This window comes from Myotis myotis, unplaced genomic scaffold (assembly GCF_014108235.1).
Source record: "Myotis myotis isolate mMyoMyo1 unplaced genomic scaffold, mMyoMyo1.p scaffold_m19_p_1, whole genome shotgun sequence".
NCBI lineage: Eukaryota > Metazoa > Chordata > Mammalia > Chiroptera > Vespertilionidae > Myotis > Myotis myotis.
Window position 1 is genome coordinate 107359478 of NW_023416313.1, and position 17881 is coordinate 107377358.

A 17881-nucleotide genomic window follows, 5' to 3' on the forward strand; every position below is an offset into this window, starting at 1 on the left:
TATACATTTCTCCTTAGATCCAGTCTTCACACAAGGTAGTAAATAAAATCATATCACTCCTCTGCTTCAAATCCTTTGATGGCTTCCCATGAAACTCATAACGAAATCTATACTTCTTATTGTCTCTAATGTCTCATGTAATCTGCCCTGACTCTATAATTTGATCTTTTTCTCCTTTTTGTCTCACTAAGTTCCAGCTCCTCTGACCTTACTTCTTTGAAAATGCCAACTTTTCCCCATCTTTTAGTCACTGCACTCAGTCCTCCTCCTTTGCAGAATAAATCTCCCCCAGATTTTTATTTGACTGACTATTGATTTATTTAGGTCCAATTCAAATGTCACCCCAAAACCCATTGCAAACTAGACACCTCAGCTACCAGTCACTAACATATCACTCAGTTTTATTTTTGTTTTGCACTTATCTTTACCTGAAATTAACTAATTTGTTTGTTTACTTGGTTTCCCACTAGGATATAAATTTTATGAGAAGAAACATCGTTCCTGTCTCATCCCCAAATCTATTTCCAAAATCTAGGTAGGGTAGATAGGTTCTTAATTCATGTGAATTAGTAAATGGAAATCGATCAAAATCTATTATTTTTCTTCAGCCTAGAGCTGAAGAAAAGACATATCACTATAGTGACTATTTTGATTGGGAATTGATTAGATGAAAGAAGCCATTAGTTTTATTTACTTTTAATGTGATTTTTATTAGCTTCTTTTTTTAAAATATATTTTATTGATTTTTTTACAGAGAGGAAGGGAGAGAGAGAGTTAGAAACATCGATGAGAGAGGAACATCGATCAGCTGCCTCCTGCACATCTCCCACTGGGGAATGTGCCCACAACCCAGGTACATGCCCTTGACCGGAATCGAACCTGGGACCTTTCAGTCCCCAAGCCGACACTCTATCCACGAGCCAAACCGGTTTCGGCAAGCTTCTTTTGTCAATTCAATCAAAGTAGTCAATTGGTGGCATGTGTTTTCTTAAGATGCTGTTAAAAACAAACAAACAAAGAAATAAAAAAAATTAAATCAATTCAGCTATTTCCAACCTACATTTCCAAAGCTACACCATTCTGAAAAAAAAGTGAAGTGTTTCAGGCATGTTACACATAAAGACGAACACACTCTTTCGGCTGCCCTGTGGCCTGTGTTATTGTTGTTCTTTCTTGCTGTGGCTCCCACATTGCACTGCAGAGCTTCCTGCCAGTGCTGACACTGCCCTCTTCTGTCACTGATGCTACCAAATCACTTGTTGCCAGCACTGCTGGCACAGACTGGTGTCTGCCAATTCGCAGTACATGTCTATGCACCAATTCCATGGCCTCAAGAGCCCTTTGTGGGCCAAAGCATGCAGCTTTCTCCACAGAGAGTGAGAGGAAAGCCCTCTCCCCCACCTTAGGGTGTTGCTCTGTTACCTAAGACATTGTTCGAGCCAAGAGTGCTTGTTGCTTGGTCTCCTTCCTCGCATCCTCATCTAGGCAGTCCTATCTACCCCAGAGCACTGATGTCAGTAGTTCTTTAAGCAACAGGACAATTATGAACCTGGGATAGCACTGCTTGGTTTACAATTAAGATTCCTGCTGTATGCAAATGGATTATTTAGTTAAAACTGAAAGATTTGTATTTTTGATTCACTGAAATTCACTTAAACAGATTTGTTATATGGCAATATTTATAAATCACGTTCATTTAGACAAAGGCCCTGCCTTTAGACCTGTTTGGAGACAGACGTTCAGTGAATAAATTAGTAAAGTAATTGACTGTTTTTAATACCATAAAGAAATATACAGAGTATATCCTAGTTTCATTCTGCTTTAAGTGGATCTTATTTAAGGGTGAGAATAAGGAAGCTCTTTTATAGAATAAAGGTACCTTGGTCTGTCTCTGCAGGTTGCTAGTCACAAGAACTTAACCTTAACTTCACTCTTAGGAATACAGCAAGCATTTTTATAAATCACAAGGCTGTTTTGAGATTTATATTTAAGAGTTTTAAAATTCTTTATATTTTTAAAGAACAATGCAAATGTTAGTTGTCCACCATTATCCTTTAGACCGGAAATTACAGAGTATAATTTTATAGGCAAACTAGTAGCTCGGTGCACAAATTCGTGCACATTAAAAGGGAATTAAGTGCCCTAACCAGTTTGGCTCAGTGGATAGAGCATCGGCCTGTGGACTCAAGGGTCCCAGGTTTGATTCCGGTCAAGGGCATGTACCTTGGTTGCGGGCACATCCCCAGTGGGGAGTGTGCAGGAGGCAGCTGATCAATGTTTCTCTCTCATCTATGTTTCTAACTCTCTATCCCTCTCCCTCTCTGTAAAAAATCAATAAAATATATATTTTTAAAAAGGGAATTAATTAGCAGAGATATTTTAACATTGCTATTTGCCCTTTCTCTATAATATAAATGTGAGAGATGAAAGGAAATTAGTAAAATGTATATGAAAATAATATATGAACTTATTAATAAATAAACAGTAACAAAAGGATATAACAACAACAGAGGCATGATATAAAAATGACAAAAACATGATATGAAAACAACAAAAAATTATATAAAAACAACAGTGATGCAATGAATGATAAAGTGATTAAACTTATTCTAATATCTCCCTGTACACCACATTAAGAGTGAAAACACTTTCAGAGTGCTTGACTAATTTCCCTTGTGATGAAGTACTTAGAACTTTAACTGTAACATCACATGCTCTTCAAACTCGAGAAAAAGCAACATATAACTGACCATGTGCAAGAATGGGTTCAGGTAGGAATATGCCTACTTTGTCTAGAGTTTGTCCTTGTGATTTATTAATAGTCATCACAAATGCTGGCATCACGGGAAACCGTCGTTGAATCAATTTAAATGGGAGGCCAGTGTCAGATGGGGACAAATTCTTGGAATCAGAACAGCCTCTCCCTCTGCAGATCCTGTTAATACTTCAGCTTCGATAATGTTAGGTCGTAATCTTTTGATAATAAATCTGGTACCATTACAAAGACCCCATTTACTATTAAGATTTTTCAATAGCATGATGATTGCACACACTTTCAATTTTAATTTATGACACAGCATTCCCGAAGGAGTAATACTATTCAGAAATTCAATGGGGAAATTTTCCTTTGTTTCTTTGTTATGGGGTGGGGCCACAACATTAGTAACAAAGAAACAGAATTAAAACTTTATTGTGGGGAGCCGCTACAGTGTTTTGGACAGGTTCAAGCCTTGGACTGATGAGAGGGCACAGTCCTCTCATTGCCACTGCAAGTCCCAGCTTGCAGGGCAGGGCCCTCCCAGCACAATTATAGCCAACAGCTGTAGTTGTAAGCTTGAACCTATGGTTCGAACACATGGCCCCACGTGCCTGAGTGATGTGGGCTTGATAGAGTTCAGGTGCATGTAGTTGAGTAGGATTGAAACCCAGGAGAATGTTTGTAAACATCTTGGTCACACCCTTACTTTGCCTCGTAGCATCTGTTATAAAATAAAGGCATGGCTGTGGGTGTGGTCGCTGTTTCTCAGAGAAGCAGCATCCCACCGAGACCCGGCTTTCATTCTCTTGTCTGTCTTTTCTAAGCCTTTCAGCTGCCCCACTCAGGTTCACCCTGTGCTGGTACGCAGCACACTTTAGAAAGATCTGCCTCCACGCTCCCAGGGTGGGTTCCTGCCTCAACCTCCGCCCTTACAGAAAACAGCTCCAGGAAACAGCTTGGGTGAGGGCGCAGCCATTGCCAAGATAACCCCTGTAGGACTGACTTCCTTCCGCTGGTCGCTGTTCATCTGTATGTGACAAACACCACCCATCGTTTTTATATAAGTAGATTACAATAAATTCAAAGAGACTTCTTAGAGTGGTGAGTATTCTGAGGTTGAGAAGGGATCAATGGGAAAGAGTGCCATTACTGATTAAGGTTATCTGAGCCTGATACAGGAGGAGCAGGGGAAAGTCCCCAGCAGTCCTGGCAGCATAAGGAGAATAGTGTATGTTATTCACAGACAAACCAGATTTCCTGCCATCAGAGAGCATACAGTCTGCTATTGATGATTGGAAATGCATGACATGTGTCCTAAGTCACTTTGGGGAATATCTGTGTGACATATAAAAATATAGGCGTATACCTGGCCCATTAGTAAAGAAAATCATGGAAGTATTTTAAAGTTTCTAAATAATCAGTTCCTTGCCATGTAATGCAGTCCAAGTCATGGATTAATCCAAATTCAGATAGTTTCCCAAAGTTTATAAATCAAAATATTCCACCTATCCAGTCTCAGCAGGATCTTCCTATCTTGTGCCAATCTTCATAGAAAAAAAAAAAGCACACAAAAGAGTACAAAGAAAAATATTGATATTTTTCTATGCAAGAAATTTCCTTGACATCGATATTCAAATTCAGTCTTAACCACTTCATTAGTGCCCAACTGTGGAACCCTCAGTAACCTGCATTTTGTGTATCATTGGGAAAACAGACACATCTCATTCTTCCAAATGTTTCTCTTTTCTACTCCAGAGCAATGATTCTCGAGTGGAGGAACAGGAATTTGCACCCCAGGGACATTAGACAAAGTCTGAGATATTTTGGAGTATAGTGACTGTGGAAAGGTGAGGTGGTGGGTGCTACTGGAATCTAGTGGATAGAGACAAGGGATGCTGCTAAGCATTCTGTAATGTAGGACAGCCCCTCAAAACCAAAAATTGGCCCTAGCTGTTTTGGCTCAGTGGATAGAGTGTTGGCCTGAGGACTGAAAGGTCCCCAGTTTGATTCTGGTCAAGGGCACATGCCAGGGCACATCCCAGTAGGTGGCGTGCAGGAGGCAGCCGATCAATGACTCTCTCTAATTATTGATGTTTCTATCTCTCTCTCCCTTCCTCTCTGAAATCAATAAAAATATACTAAAACCAAAAATTATTCACCCCCAAATGCCAATGATACCAAGTTTGAGAAATCATAATCTAAAAAAGTTTGCCTGAAAGCAAAATTCCAAAGTTATTATTGGGAAATGGAAAAGAAAGAAATGTATGCATATGTATGGCCACATATAACCATTCTTGCTTTAAGAATATTAGAAGAACTGTGGTAAAATAAGGTCATTTAATAAAAATATCCAAATGTACATTGATATCTGAGTAAGCTGAGTATCAGACCTCTGTAAATCTGACTATGATTCCCTTAATAAATGCAAAGCACATGACACGTATAATAAGTAGTCATTTTTCTTCCACAATATCCATTAATAGTCTTAATTCTGCTATCTGTTTAGATGATAGATAAACTAAGTATATTTTAATTTGTAACAACTTGATCTTTGCCTTCCCTCAAATTATACATGGTTATCACACAGGAAATAATTTGCAAGCTCAACCTCAGTGACCTTTCTTTTTTCTTTACATAGCTAGAAAGAAAATAATACATACTTATATGAATATTATTCCACTTAAATTCTATGTGGTATTCACTGCGACATTAGTTCAAAAAAATGATTGTATAACATCTCTTTCTTTAAGTAAGCATAATAACCTAATACTCTTGTCACTGAGAAGCAAAAATAAATATGACAATATTAGGGATTACAAGACTTTATTCAATTAATACATACAGCTGCATAAAGGTTAAAAAACAATGGAAATGTTTATTTTGTGATTAATATTTTTAGTTTAGTTACATTTATTTGAAATGAATGAGTTCAGGATAAGAATTAATTTATATTCCTTCTTACTTTATTTTTCTTTTTCACAAAGTTACAGTTCAGTTTCATTATTTAAGGGTTTTATACATTCTTTATATGTCAAGAAATAAATAGTAATACATTTAATGTTTTTAATTTGCCCCTGATTATTCCTTTTCTCTTTCAATAAATCATGCCTACACAAGTTGAGTTGCTGTTCTCATAAATCAGTTTAGTATATTTTCTTTGGGGTATTTGTTTAATATTTAAACACTGACATTTCAATTGCTTCCAGTGGGTTTTCTATGACATCTCTACCACTATTAAAAAAATGTATTGTCAGTGAAGCAATGATTTTATCTGAAGAAGGAGGGACACTGGGAATCCCCAGAACATTTCAGGGGTCTATAAATTCAAATCTATATATAGCTAAAAGGTCAAGGAAAGGACAAAATAGCCCATAGGTTTGAATAGATTTATAACCACATTAGGAAAGATCACCTGGTTAATTAGGTACATTTTCTATCTTCTACACTATTATAGATGACAGTCTTTTCTAAACTCTCTGCACTATAATCTCCTTTCCTTTAGTTTCTAATAAGATTCTTCTCACTCTCCTTTATGTCCTCACTAATAGCCTCCTCAGAGTCCAAATGTTATGAATAATGCGTTCCTAAGCTGCAACATTAGTTCGAAAGGCTTTCTCAGTGTTTGTTCCATCCTCAGTGTCCACTGTCATGCTGCAAAGTGGTGCCCACATTTTAAGTGTTTGTTAATGGTAACATGGCAATTCTGTTGCCAAAATCTGTATTAAAATCTTACTGCAGTGGAACAAATTATCCCCAAACTCAGTGTCTTTAAACAACAAATATTTATTATCTCACACTTTCTTAGGGTTGGAATTTAGGAGCACCTTAGCTGGCTCATGGTGTTCCAGAATCTCTTAGGAAGTTACCATCAAAATGTTGACCTGAATGGCGGGGGAGTGGGGGAGGGTTAGAGAGCAACCAAAGGACTTGTATGCATGCATATTAGCATAACCAATGGACACAGACACTGGGGCGGTGGGGGCTTGCCCGGAGTGGGAATGGCTGGGTGGAGGGGGAGACAGGGAAAAAGGAGACATATGTAAAACTTTAGACAAGCAATACAAAAAATAAATAAAAAATAAAATAATAAAATGGCAAAAAAATTAGATAGCTGAGTAATTAATTTGAAAATAGCATGAAATTTTAAATTGATTATGTTGTAGCCTACTTCTTCTGCACATTCAAAAATACCCTTTTGTGAGAGGTTGTGTTAATGGATCTGAGCACTATGAAAATATAAGATATCTAATATTATGGGCCCTGAGGAAAGTAATTTACAAATGTTACTTTTTTTTTAATTTATTATTTTTATTAAATATTTATATAATTATTTTTTTTAAAAACGTCGACCTGGCTGCAGTCATCTGAAAGCTGACTAGTGCTGAGCAATCCATGGCCATGGTGGTTCACCCACAAGGCTGTTGGTAAATGAGCTCAGATCTTTGCTAGGTGGGCCTCTCCATAGATTGCCTGAATTTTCTCATGACCTGACAGTTTACTAATCCTAGAGTGAGTGATCTAAGTGACAGATCCAGAGGAATATGAAACACTAACATGACACAACAAGAGAAATACCAAAGACTATGTCTTTCATATTCTAATCTGGGAAATGAGATACCGTCACTTCTGCCATGTCCTATTGGTCATACAGACCTGTTAATTGTGGGAGGGGATTCCACCAGAATGTGATATCTGAAGCAGGCATTTTTGAAGGCCATCTTGGAAGCTGGTTGCACACTCATTCCTTTGCAGTCCCAGTGTTTCCCTGCCCCTGACAGAGGGAGCCACTGATTTGTTTTTAACCCCTATAAACTAGTTTAGACTTTCTAACATCCTATATAATAAAAGGGTAATATGCAAATTGACCCTAACAGCAAAACGACTGGGAATGACTGGTCACTATGACACACACTGAACACCAGGGGGCAGATGCTCAGTGCAGGAGCTGCCCCCTGGTGGTCAGTGAGCTCCCACATGGGGGGGCTCTGCTCAGCCACAAGCCAGGCTGATGGCTGCCAGTACAGCGGTGGTGGTGGGAGCCTCTCCTGCCTCCTCAGCAGCACTAAGGATGTTTGACTGCAGCTTAGGTCTGTTCCCCGCTGGCAAGTGGACATCCCCTGAGGTCTCCTGGGCTGTCAGAGGGATGTCTGACTGCCAGCTTAGGCCCAATCCCCCAGGAACAGGCCTAAGCCAGCAGGTGGTCATCCCCTGAGGGGTCCCAGACTGTGAGAGGGCACAGGCCCAGCTGAGTAACCCCCCCGAATGCAGAAATTTTTGTGCACCAGGCCTCTAGTTTTATATAAGTTGGTATGTACTATTTTGTTTGGCTTCTGTCACTTGTCATAATTTTTAGATTTATTTATGTTGACAAGTTCATCAGTCATTTGTTTCTTTTTACAAATATTCAACATTTTATTTACTTACTTATTCATCAACATTTGCATTTTTGATAGGTTTTCTTATAAAAAAGCTTCTATACACATCTTTGTCTTTATTTTTGTGTAAACATAACATTTTATTTCTTTTTTAAAAATACCAAGGAGTGTGATGAGTGGGTCCCATGGTTAGCTTAAAAAATAAATAAACTGCTAAACTTTTCTAAACTCTTATACCATTTTACAGAGATATATGGGAAAACCAGTTGTGCCACATCCTTGATAGCATATGGTATTTATATGTTTCTTATTTTAGCCATTCTACTATCTATTAATGGTATCATTATGATTTAAATTTGCATTTCCTTGATGACTAATTATGTGAACATCTTTTTATTTGTTTAATTGCTATTCATATATATTTTCTTTTTTGAACTATGTTTGCTATGAAATCCTTTTCTAATTGTAAAAGTTTTATAAATTGTGGATAAAAGTTGTTTGTAAGATGTGGTATTATGAATATTTCCCCTACCCTGACTTGCTTTTCATTTTCTTAATGATATCTTTTCAAGAGAAATACTTCACTTTTTAATAAAGGCCAATTTTTAATATTTTATTTTATGATTCCTATCAAATGAATCTTTCCTTAGTCCAAGGCTATGAAAATTTTCTTTTCAGCTTTCTGTCAAAGTTTTATAGTTTTAAGATTTGCATTTAGGCTTATTCTTCCCCTTGAGTGAATTTTGTTCCAAAGTTAGGGTTGATTTTTTTTTTTTCCGTACAGATAGCCAGTTGTTCCTTCAAATTTAAAATAATAATAATAATAATATCCTAAATAAAGGTTTCCTTGAAGTCTTGGTTAAAAATATTTTGTTGCTATATTTTTACATCTATTTTGTATTTGATATTGTTCCATTTAACTATATGTCCTTTGTTATGCTAATACCACACTGCTTTGATTACTGTAACTTTATATTATTTTGCTAGAGGCCCAGTGCATGGTCTCATGCACCGGTGGGGTCCCTTGGCCTGGCCTATGCCCTCCTGCAATCTGAGACCCTTTGGGGGATGTTGGACTGCTGGTTTTGGTCCAATCACCACAGGCCAGGCCGAAAGACCCCTCAAGTGCATGGATCCATGCACTGGGCCAATTTTGGCCTGATCCCCACAGGCCAGGCTGAGGGACCCCACCAGTGCAGGAGACCATGGACTGGGCCTCTAGTATGCATATAAGATCTTTGGTTAATCTCTTTCCATCCTCCCCCCTTGTCCCTCTGAGATTCATCAGTCTGTTCCATGTTTCCATGCCTGTGCATTGAGCTCCTGCCCCCTGGTGGTCAGTGCACATCACAGCTACCGGTTGAATGGTCCAAAAGTTGAACGGTCACTTAGGCTTTTATATATATAGATTTAAGTAATCAAACTTTATTTTCTTTTATGAAATTTCTTTGGCTTGCTGGGTCATTTTCATCTCAGTATGGCTATTATAATAAGCTTATCAATTTATTACAGAAAGCTTTTTTGGAATTTTAGAGATAATTGCTTTCAACTTATAGATCTATTAGGAGAGAATCAATACTTAAATAATATTGAGTTTTCTGCTTAATGAGTTCAGTAATGTTTCATTTATTTAGGTCTTTAATTTATTTCAGCAATGTGTTCTAGGTTTTAGTATAGATGTCTTATAAATATTTTCCTAAATTTTAAGGTTTTTTTTTATGCTATTGCAAATGAAATTTTATATCTTACTATTTGTTCACTGACAGCATACAAAAACAACTGATTTTTTTTTAACTTTTAAATGCTACTGTATTAGTCAGGATTCTCCAGTGGGATATAAATCTTTATATAAAGACTTTTATTATGCCCTCGTGTCTCAGTTGGTTGGAGTGTAGACACATACAATAAAAGATTGTTGGTTTGATTCCTGGTCAAGGCACATACCTAGGTTTCAGGCTCCATTCCCAGTGTGTGTGGAAGGCAATCAATCCATGTTTCTTTATCACACCAATGTTTGTATCTCTCTCTCCCTTTCTCTCTCTCAAAACGATGAAAAAAACCCACATATCCTTGGGCAAGAGTTTTTAATAATAGTTTTAATTATAAAAAATGGTTCACACAATATAGAAGCTGAGAACCCCCACTTTCTGTCCTCTGAAAGTTAAAGACAAGGAACACTGAAGGCAGAAGACTGATGTCCCAGGTCAAGTAGTCAGTCAGAGAGGAGAAATTCATATTTGTTCTATTCAGATCCTCAATAGATTAAATGATGACACCAACACCGGGGAGGGCAATTATTCTACAGATTCAAATGTGAATCTCAGCTGGAAGCATCCTCACAGACACATACATAAATAATGGTTAGCCAAGTATCTCACACCCCATAATCTAGTCACGCTGACACATAAAATTCACCTTCACCGCTACATTCACATCTGAGTTCCAGTAATTGTAACTTAGTTCTGAATATTATTATGGACAAGCCTCAAGAACTGGAAACTCAACCTTTACTGAGCTTTTCTTCCAAGTTTAGACTACTCTCTAAAATCTAGTTTAATTTGTTCACTCTCCAAAGCCTCTGTTTCTTTTTGTTGTTGTTGTCATTTTTGTTGTTGTCGTCATTGTTAAACCTCACCCAAGCATATCCTTTCCTTTGATTTTTAGAGAGAGTATGATGGATGGAGGGAGAGAGAGAGAGAGAGAGAGAGAGAGAGAGAGAGAGAGAATGACTCATTGATTGGTTGCCTCCCACACCCATCTAACCAGATACGGGAATAAACCTGTAGCCCAAGTACCTGCCATTCACCAGGAATCCAACCTATGATCCTTCAGTGCACAGGCCAATGCTCTACCACTGAGCAATACTGGCCAGGGCTCATTTGTGGGTTTTTGTGTGTATGTGTTTTATCCTGAGGTTACAGTTGTTATCTGCAGCAGAGTTTTCAAAGGGTCATACTCTTCTAATACTGGATGCCAAAGTGCTACTGTCACTTAATATTTTAGCCTTCAAACTATTAATGAATTTATAGAAGATACCAAAAATAAAAATTATGTTTTGAGGAGACATTTTCTGCTTCTCAATATTAAGAATTTAATGGACTTGCTCTAACCGGTTTGGCTCAGTGGATAGAGCATAGGCTTGTGGACTGCAGGGTCCCAGATTCGATTCCAGTCAAGGGCATGTACCTTGGTTGCGGGCACATCCCCAGTAGGGGGTGTGCAGGAGGCAGCTGATCAATGTTTCTCTCTCATAGATGTTTCTAACTCTCTACCCTCCTCTCTTCCTCTCTGTAAAAAAAAACAATAAGATGTATTTTTTTAAAAAGAATTTAAGGGACTCAATATAAAATATATTGAAAATCATATCTAATAAAAACTCTATGATCTCTCAAGATACTTCAAAATGAGTGGTTGAATCCATCGGAAGGTAGATTTGGAAGGTCTAATTAAATTGGGTGATGATATGTATGGAATGTGAATGTATGTTTGGTTTGGACACTTGGAGAGCAGAGGGTAAGGAATGGTCAGTTTACTGGAGAGAATATATGAGAATATTGACAAAGAAGATTCCAAGGTTATAGACAATTAGTTCCAAGGTTAGAATCACAGTGATAATAGTAGAAAAAATAGCCTTAACAATTGTAGCTAATGTTTATTGTTCCTTTGTGTGCCAGACATTGTAAAATGTGTTGCACAGTTTTTTAGCTAACTCTCACACAATGCTGGAGGAGGGAGCTATTATTATCTCCATTTAACAAATGAGTGAAGAGGCATTAGCTAATTTGCTCAAGATGTTAAGCTAGTAGAGAGTATGGATTTGAAACTAGTTTTAAGCTTTATCTATTATTAATATACTATATACCTGTGTCTGACTCAATCATTCATTGTAGTGCTTACCCAACAAAACATTTTCTTTTTTATTAATTAATTTTTTTCTTTATTGATTAAGGTATTACATATGTGTCCTTATCCCCCATAGACCCCCCACCCCCCACTCATGCACTCCACGCCCCCCCCCTTGGTGTCTGTGTCCATTGGTTATGCTTATATGCATGCATACAAGTCCTTTGGTTGATCTCTCCCCTTTACCCCCACCCTCCCCTACCTTCCCTCTGAGCTTTGATAGTCTGATCGATGCTTCTCTGTCTCTGGATCTGTTTTTGTTCATAAGTTTATGTTGTTCATTATATTCCACAAATGAGTGAGATCATATGATATTTATCTTTCTCTGACTGACTTTTTACACTTAGCATAATGCTCTCCAGGTCCATCCATGCTGTTGCAAAAAGTAAGATTTTTTTTTATTTTTTATTTTTTTTACCGCAGCATAGTAATCCATTGTGTAGATGTACCACAGTTTTTAATCCACTCATCTGCTGATGGGCACTTAGGCTGTTTCTAAATCTTAGCTATGGTGAATTGTGCTGCTATGAACATAGGGGTGCATATATCCTTTCTAATTGGTGTTTCTTTTTTCTTGGGATATATTCCTATAAGTGGAATCACTGGGTCAAATGGGAGTTCCATTTTTAGTTTTTTGAGGAAACTCCATACTGTTCTCCACAGTGGTTGTACAAGTCTTCATTCTCACCAGCAATGCATGAGGGTTCCTTTTTCTCCACATCCTCACCAGCACTTGTCATTTGTTGGTTTGTTGATGACAGCTATTCTGACAGGTGTGAGATGGTACCTCATTGTCATTTTGATTTGCATCTCTCAGATGATCAGTGACTTTGAGCATGTTTTCATATGTCTCTTGGCCTTCCTTATGTCCTTTTTCAAAAAGTATCTATTTAGATTCATTGCCCATGTTTTGATTGGGTTGTTTATCTTTCTTTTGTTAAGTTGTATGGGTTGCCTGTAAATATTGGACATTAAACCCTTATCTGAAATATCATTGGCAAATATGTTCTCCCATGCAGTGGGCTTTTTTGTTGTCTTGTTGATAGTTTCTTTTGCTGTACAGAAGCTTTTTATTTTGATGTAGTCCCATTTGTTTATTTTCTCTTTAGTTTCTATTGCCCTAGGAGCTGTATCAGTGAAGATATTGCTTCAGCATATGACTGAGATATTGCTGCCTGCGGATTCCTCTAATACTTTTATGGCTTCCCATCTTACATTTAAGTCCTTTATCCACTTTGAGTTTATTTTTGTGTATGGTATAAGTTGGTGGTCTAGTTTCATTGTTTTGCATGTATCTGTCCAATTTTCCCAACACCATTTATTGAAGAGACTGTCTTGACTCCATTGTATGTTCTTGCCTCCTTTGTCAAATATTAATTGAGCATAGTGGTTTGGGTCAATTTCTGGGTTCTCTATTCTATTCCATTGGTCTATATGTCTGATCTTGTGCCATTACCAGGCAGTTTTGAGACCAGTAGCTTTGTAATACAGCCTGATATCTGGTATTGAGATCCCTCCTACTTTGTTCTTCTTTCTCAGGATCTCAGCAGCTATTCAGGGTCTTTTTTATTCCAGCTGAATTTTTGGAGATTTTGTTCTATAGGGAGTGGCTCTAGAGTTAAGCCTCGGACTGACCTCTGGCAGAGCCACAAACAAGTCCCAGCTTAGAGGGCAGAGCCCTCTTAGCATAATTAAGCTTGACCTTATGGCACCCCCTAGATCCTTCATAGGCAGCTAATGGGCTGTGGGAAATGCAGCAAGTGCTGCCAAAACAAGTGAAACTCACAAGAACATTGTAACTATGTTGACCACTACCTTGTTTTTCTCTGACTATAAAATAAAGCCTCAGCTTGCTGGCTGAGTCCTTCCTCTTCTGTGGCCTCATCCAGGCACAGGAGATCCACTGAGCCCCAGCTATATTCTCTTTGCCTGTCTTGTTTTTAATCCTTTGCCACCCCCCCTCAGGTTCACCGAACCCTTGGCTGTGCTGGCATGGCACATGCGGCACCCAAAGCAGGGCCTGAGTTCGGGGGAATTATAATTGTAAAGTGAAAGGAGGTTCCCTTAAGGCATGTGTGCAGAAAGTGAAAGCAAGGTAGGGAGCGAGGTTTAGTAATAGCAAGGTGTAAAACATGGGAAGTTAAGACTGTCCAAATCTGAGGACTATAAGAAAAATCAGACCCTCCAGAAAGAAATCCAACAGCACGAGCCTCACATCAACAATATCGTCACATCATCAGCATCTTTGAGGGGAGCCAGAGCATTGTCACCAACAGCAGCAGCCTGAATGCTGAGACCACAAAGGCTCGCTGTCCTGCAGCAGCTGTGGGGCCTCCTCATCGAGGAGATGGAGAAGGGGCACCAGCGGCTGGAGGAGGTACAGGGGACCCAGAGAAGCTCCTTGTTCCTTTGTTCAAAGGACTGAGAGTTGCCCTGAAGACAGCCATGTGGAAAAAGAAAATGAAGGCAACAGAAGGGACCTAGATGCTGACTAATTTGGTGAGCTGCCAGTTTTCTGTAAAGTCTTGTGTGGCCAAATCTGAGGACTCTGAGTAAAAAACTTTCATTGTGTAGCTGAAAATGTTAACATGTCTGCAGTTTGATTTCTCTCTCATTGCAGTGTTGCAATGGCATTGTTTTGTTATTAAGTTAATAGCCAGAGGTTTGTTCTTGCGAGTTTTAAAATGTTAACATGTCTATAGTTTGGGTTTTGCATTGGTATTGTTTTGTTATTGTTTTAATAATCAGAGCTTTGTTCTTGATGTTCAAGTTTTACTTTTATTATAGTAGCTTAAAAACAAAAGAAGGGGAAGAAGTAGGGAACGGCTTTAGAGTTAAGCCTCAGATTGACCTCTGGTAGAGCCACAAACAAGTCCCAGCTTAGAGGGCAGAGCCTTCTTAGCATAATTAATCTTGACCTTATGGTCACCCCCTAGATCCTTCCTAGGTAGCTAATGGGCTGTGGGAGATGTAGCAAGTGCTGCCAAAACAAGTGAAACTCACAAGAACATTGTAACTATTTTGACCACTACCTTGTTTTTCTCTGACTATAAAATAAAGCCTCAGCTTGCTGGCTGGGTTCTTCTCTGTGGCCTCATCCAGGCACAGGAGATAGACCGAGCCCCAGCTATATTCTCTTTGTCTGTCTTTTCTTTAATCCTTCGCTGTCCCCCACCTTCCCGCTCAGGCTCACCAAACTCTTGGCTGTGCTGGCACGGCACAGTTCTAGGTCTGTGAAATACACTGTTGGTATTTTAATAGGGAGTGCATTGAATCAGATTGCTTTGGGTAGTATGGACATTTTAATGATGTTGATTCTACCAATCCATGAACATGGCATGTTCTTCCATCTGTTTATATCTTCCTCTAGCTCTTTTTTCAACGTCCTGTAGTTTTCTGAGTACAGGTCTTTTACCTCCTTAGTTAAGTTTATTCCTAGGTATCTTAATTTTTGTGTGTGTTATGGTAAATGTGATTGTTTTTTAAATCTTTCTTCTGTACGTTCACTATTGGTGTATAAAAATGCCATTGATTTCTTGGTGTTAATTTTGTATCCTGATACATTGCCGAATTCATTTATTAAGTCTAATGATTTTTTGATGGAGTCTTTAGGGTTTTCTTTGTACAGTATCATGCATCTGAGAATAATGACAGTTTTACATCTTCTTTTCCAATTTGGATAACTTTTATTTCTTCTTCTTGTCTAATTGCTATGGCTAGCACTTCCAGTACTATGTAGAACAGGAGTGGTGAAAGTGGGCATCCCTGTCTTGTTCCTGTTCTTAGGTGAAATGGTTTTAGTTTTTGCCCATTGAGTATGATGTTGGCTGTGGGTTTGTCATATAAGGCTTTTATTATGTTGAGGTATGATCCCTCTATTCTCATTTTGCTGAGGGTTTTTATCAAGAAAAGGTGTTGGATTTTGTCAAATGCTTTCTCTGCATCAATTGATATGACTATGTGATTTTTTTCTCTCAATTTGTTTATATGATGTATCACATTTATTGATTTGTGGATATTATTTCAGCCTTTCATCCCTGGAATAAATCCCACTTTGTCATGGTGTATGATCTTTCTGATGTACTGCTGGATCAGAATTGCTAGAATTTTATTGAGGATTTTGGCATCCATGTTAGTGAGGGATATTGGCCTGCAATTTTCTTTCATTGTGTTGTCTTTATCTGGTTTTAGTATTAGGGTAATGCTGGCTTCATTGCTTGGAAGTGTTCCTTCCTCTTGAATTTTCCAACAAAACATTTTCAATGTACTCCTATCACTAGGATTTACCTAGAGTGACACTATTAGCCCACACTAATGGGTTAGCTACCACAATATAAACATGTCTAAAAGTAAATTTTAGTCATCTAGTCATGCACACTTATGATTTTTTTAGGGTTATTTTCTATGTAACCCTGTGAGAATTTTGTCAATAAAAATAGCTTTTTTGTAGTTGTTATCTCAAGTACAAAAATCTATGCGCCAGATGTTGGCCTTGTTAAATTCCTGGTAAAATACATGTTTTTGTCATCTGCTGAAGGAAACTTGAGAGGTGGTGTGTCTGGTTTGACAATTGCTTTAATATTAAAAATTGATAAAAAGAGTAGTATTTACAGGCATGCTAACTTGTAGAAATACTGAATAAAAAATCATCAGGTACCAGGTTTATGTAAAAAATGGTGAATAAATGCTATAAATTATTAATGTTATCAACTTTGAAAACTCAAATTATTTATTAAAAAAAGAAAATGTAACCTAAAGAGCCATTCTTGAATAAAATTTGCTCTTTTCCCTGCTTTGCAAATCTATACCAATAAAAGGGTAATATGCTAATTAGGGCGGACGTCTTCTGGATGTCCATCCAGACAAAGCCACAGCAGCTGGGAAGCTCAGACAGCCATGAGCCCCAGCAACTGCGAAACCCAGGGCTCAGGCCTCACAGCCACTGCATCCGGCAGTGGCAGCAGCAGCGGGGTGATGGGGGTAGTGCCTTCTCCTGATCATCCTGGTCGCCTCCCTCAGAGTGAGGCCAGAGCCATCAGTAGGACATTCCCTGAAGGCTCTGGGACGGTGAGAGTTGGCAGGCCTGGCTGAGGGACCCCCCCCCCCCCCCATCCAGTGCACGAATTTTCGTTCACTGGGCCTCTAGTTAAAATATAATATGTCAACTTTACCTGAAGGTGAACTCTGAGCCCATTTGAGTGTGAAGTTTCTCTTCTGCTCCCTTCTCAATTATACATTCACTTCATTTTCTCTCTCTAATATAAAGGATGTATATCCAATTGCCAAAAATGTCTTTTGAATAATTTTTTTAAAAAATGTTTCCTTCTTAAAAAGAAATCAGACAATGATGTAGTGCAACTGTATCTTTTTTATTGTCCTTGGCACTTGTTTGTTTGTTTTGGTAATGTTTGCAATCATTTTCATTGTAAACAAACTATTTTTTCTTCTTCCTTGTGGTAGGGATGAATAACTGTAACATGTACCCTGAGAAACAAAATATTTTGTCATAGGATATAATAATTAAATTTATCTAGCACAGCGGTTCTCAACCTGTGGGTTGCAACCTCTTTGGGGGTTGAACGACCCTTTCACAGGGGTCACCTAAGACCATTGGAAAACACATATATAATTACATATTGTTTTGTGATTAATCACTATGCTTTAATTATGTTCAATTTGTAACAATGAAAATACATCCTGCATATCAGATATTTACATTATGATTCATAACAGCAGCAAAATTACAGTTATGAAGTAGCAAAGAAACTAATTTTATGATTGGGGGTCACCACAACATGAGGAACTGTATTGAAGGGTCGGGGCATTAGGAAGGTTGAGAACCACT